Source organism: Cygnus atratus, chromosome 6, assembly GCF_013377495.2.
Source record: "Cygnus atratus isolate AKBS03 ecotype Queensland, Australia chromosome 6, CAtr_DNAZoo_HiC_assembly, whole genome shotgun sequence".
Classification (NCBI taxonomy): Eukaryota; Metazoa; Chordata; class Aves; order Anseriformes; family Anatidae; genus Cygnus; species Cygnus atratus.
The window spans coordinates 38,293,056-38,297,742 of NC_066367.1; positions in this window are offsets into that span (position 1 = coordinate 38,293,056).

Here is a 4,687-nt window from a genome sequence, read left to right on the forward strand (position 1 = left end):
GTAGTGCCATCCTTAATGGACCACTTACTCCACGGGATTCCTCATTTATCGTTGTTTAAATATACGGGGTCATACTTTTTAACCCTCGTGGTTATGAAGTATCTCTCGCAAAAAGGCTTATGACATTGTGCGTTGCCTGTGAGTTATTCGACTCCGTTCCTGTCTGGCAGTGAATGAAAGAGCCCAGCATCTGGCAGTATGCAAAACTGATACCGCCAAACTTCCCACTTGGAGGGGATGGGGTGTGTGATGGATGCTGTGATAAAGTATCTCTTCTGACAGGACAGTTGGAGGCCCTTTCTGTAAAATTTACTGAGCTTAACCAAACCTCCTGGCTGGAAGCTTGAGGAAATCGGTCACAGTGAAGCATGCTGCTGCCATGCGATAGCAGGAATGCGTAAAAGCCTGGCTTCTCATCCTGGGCTTTCCAAGCAAACCCCTAGCGAGGTGAGTAGTGCCTGGAATTCCAGGGATCTGTCCCTGAAACCTTCTTCCAATGGTTTTGTTACCCACTTTCAGAGCCTAATGAAATCAACAGAAGGCCTTCCGAAGACTTCAGTGAAAACGAGAATGAAAAATAAGATATGCCATATATTAGCATTTCCCCAGATATTTCCTATCGTGAGTCACCCAGTGTGAAGTCTCCATCCAGGCTCTCCCAAAGGCAGTCTGGTACTGAGGGGGTAAAATCGTTTCTGTAGAGTAGCCTTGGGTAGAGACAATAAAATGAAGTAATAATCATTCCAGCTATTGTATTTTGCCTTGTAATGCATCTAGAGCTAAACCTATTAACTTGGAGAGCATCTTTATTGTTTAGAGCAAAATGCTTCTGCTGACAAACCTGCTGCAGTGCTGTTACATATTTCTGTCACCAACCTCTTGCTCCTACTTTGCTAGTTTGCTAATGTATTTTTGGCCTAGCTCCATGACACGACATCTATTTATGCTTTAGAAAAAAAAAAAATAAATAGTTTAATTTCCATATCACGGTGCTGGTGGGTTTAATATCCTCTTTTACCTGTTTAGGAATAACAAATAACTTACCAATTTGTCACTGACAGATTCCTTTTCTCTAGCTGAAATGACTAAAACAAATGCCAGAAAACTACATTTTGCATGTGTCAACCCTCCTCCTGTTTAAAGGTATCCTAAAATAAAGGCTCTTCATTCTCCTACATGAACTTCAGAGGAAAACATCAGACATCTTCTTCAAAAGTTAAGATATGAACAGATGAGACATGTTAAGATGATCAAAGGAAGACTAAAGGTAGCTGAAAATGCTCTACTCATATGATGAAAACCATAAAATGCTATGGATTCACATGCTGCATTTCAAAGTTAAACTTGCATAGAAGAGCTTAGCTCTTACTTATTACAGATCTTTTTGCAGTTTTATTTGTCAGGATCTTTAAAACTACTGAAAAAAATAATGGTGTAGGTGGTCAGTTGATTTTGTTTTCCTCCCGGACAAATACTGATCAGAAGAAATGGATCTAGTGGGGACAAAACTGCAGAGTCGCCTTGGGAGTCATCATCCCTGGTGCGTGTTTGCTGGCTCCCTGCTGAGCCTTTAGTGGCCTCACTTCACAAGGAGGCCAAGGCCACTGTTGATGAACAACACAGACAGCTCCAGCTTCACCTGGGGGAGGTGTAGAAGCTGGGGCTGAAATATTGTTTAGCTGGAGCTGACTGACCATTTGTACAAAGCCTGCTGATGTGAGACACCAAGGAACAGCAACATGCATACAGTTTTCTCAAATGTATAGGTTTTTTTTTTAAGATCCATAGTGCAGACCCAACATTTTATTCTGTCTCCTAAACACTATCTTTAGCTTCCTCCTGACAGCAAGTATAAATCAGTGACTGGGGTGTCTAAGAAAAGGCATCATCAAGCATATCTTTGTGTATTTGAATATTCAGACTCGCATCTTTATTCATCTTCCTACAATGGTTCCAAAGTTGCTCATCACCAACTATGGTGATAAACTCCTGGAGCTGTGAGCTCATGAAAAGCTTCTCCCTAGACGGACAAAGAGCTCCCGTTAGGTCATGGTGAGATCATCACTTCGTGATGCTGAAAGGAATCTGCAGCGTCCCTGGGGAGCAAACCCAGCACAACTACCCTCAGCCTGCCCTGATCAACCTACACCGCAACGTAGAGCTTGGGAGAAAGGGGAAGGGAGAATTTCTTTGGGGCGTAATATTCAGCTTGGTGATGGCATACTGGGTAACCAACAGACGGGCTGAATCTCCCTTTTGGGAAGGGATTTTTAGCTTTATTCCTTTCTGCTAAGTTCAGTTTTTCACCAGGAAGACGCTTCATGGCAAAGTGCATGGAGCCGGGTGGTTTTGCCACCCTGCCCCTCTATGCCACCAGTTGCACAGGGTTCCCACAGCCACGCTTTTCCTCTGGGGGTCTTTCAGGAATGAAGGGACTTGAGAAAACAAAATTCCTTGTAGGGGGGACACTGGTGGGTGACATTATGGAATGGATGAAGTGAATTTAGTTTGAAAGGTCAGTGAGACCGAGTGGCTGCAGTGTGCGCACCCCTCGTTGTGCCACATTACTGCCTGGCAGCCCCGTTTCAGGCTTGCCTGTCCCTCTGGCTTTCCCGATGATGTACAGAAGGTGTCCATGGCTTGTGCAGGGCAGCACTGCATGACCGGGGCTGTCATCCCCTGAGCGAGAGGGCAGAGGAAATGAAAGCTCTGTTCCCTGGAGCACCTTGTGAATATTTATCGTGGAAGTGCTAAGCATTTCTATCAAGCTGCCCAGCCTTAAGGGTCTGGAACTGATTTTGCTGCCGATGTTTACTTTCGAAATGCATGACAGGAAACATCCAAACCCGCAGATGAAACATGTCAGTGCACGGCAGTGACAGGGTGCCATGGCAGACGTCCTAGCAGAGACCCCGTAGCTGTCATTATGTTGGTAGCAGCTCCTGCCCCTGCTGAGCCTGGCAGCAGCGCTGGGGCTGGAGACCTCGGGGCAGAGGTGATGAGGAACAAACTGATCACACCCGCAAAGACCCCAGAGTGCAGGTGGAGGGACAGAACCATCTCACAGCACCTGAGGACCCATTTTGTGAGCTGTGAGCTGCTGGGGAGAGGAGCCAACCCCGCAGCCTACCCACGGTGCTGCTCTGCTCCTACAGCCCAGCCAGGTGTGCCCTCAGCCGGCTGGGCACCCATGGCGAGATGCTTAAATATTGCCAGGGTTTGGAGCTGAGCACACCAGCCCTTATAAGTAATAGAAGTCAGGGATGTGTTCTGTGCACAGGTAGCTCGGATCAAAGAAATGTGGGTTAGGCTCAGCCTATTGCCTTTGTCCACATTACTGACCTTTTGCCATGCATATTGCATGGCCTGCGGGTGGAGGAATGGGAATTAAAGGTTAAGAAACCTCTCTTGAAAGAGTTGGGGTGCTTAAATGTTTAAAATATTTCCTTTCTGCAGTAATTCCAATATCTATTAAAGCTAAAACCCTTCTGAGAGGCTATAAAACAGAGCCGTGGAGAAGATCATCGGGCAGATTAGGAAGAAGAAACTTAAGGGCTTACCCTCAATGCTCTCACTTTTATACTTTGTTCTTATTTTACTCTGAAAATCTTCTAGTGCTTCTCACTGCGACTTTTATTGTGTTTTTATGGAACAGAGCCAATGTTGCAAACTACTCGAGGAAAGCTTGTTGCTGTGTAGCGGAGGGGGGAAGAACATTCCTTTGCACATTTTTCAGTGTTCCTGTTACATATCACATTTAGAAAGCAACAAGAAGTAGCATCCAGTTTTCATTAATGCTTTGGGGATTTCTTGGTGCATATGTTTTCATTTCTAAGCGTTCGCATAAGAGGCAAAGGAGAAAATATGAAATTCCTCCTTCCCAGCCACCAGTGGAGAATACGTCTTGTCATAACCGTGGGGATCCCTGGTCCGTGGTGTCAGGTAGCCGCCTGGCGAGCTCCTTTTTCACTTTACTCTAGTTCTAGAACCAGCAGCAACGGGAAATACCATGATGGTATATTAGGACAAAGGCTGCAACGTGATTGCTTCCCTTATGTGAGTATTCCTGTTGACACAGCTTGGCTCATGGCCTGTATTAATTTGCTCCAAAAAAAAAAAAAAAAGAAAAAAGAAGATATTCACATTCTTGGGGGAGCTGTGTGCTCCATCTGGATCCTGCAAACCTGCTAACCCTGTCCAAACATATCCCATGTTCACGTTGCTTGCTGAGTGATTTTTATGTGTTTTGTCAGTTAAATATATTTGTAAGCTCCTAAGGCAAGAGCAGCGTGTGAGGGTGCCTCGTGCCCATCGCTGCTTTCTGCTAGCCGGAGGAGCGTCCTTGAGGAAGGGTTGCATGAAGCGTGTCCTCCCCAGTTAAATCATGGCAGTGCAGGCCTCTAGGTGGGGTAGGCCTCAAGTCTGCCTTGTGATTGTTGTAAAGTTACCGAGGGATTAATCTGCAGCGATTTGTGCATGTACTTAGTCCTGTCCCTGTCTTTCAGTGTGAAAGAGCGGAAGATGGCGATGGATGTGAGATCACATCATCTTCCCCTTCTCGGTTGGGCCATGGTCAGCGTGAGACCGGTCATGGATGGGGACGGGACGGGGCCAGGGCCGGGGTCCGCAGGGGATGGGACAGGGAATGAGTTAATTCCGATTTATGGGGCACTGGAGGAGCTTTGCT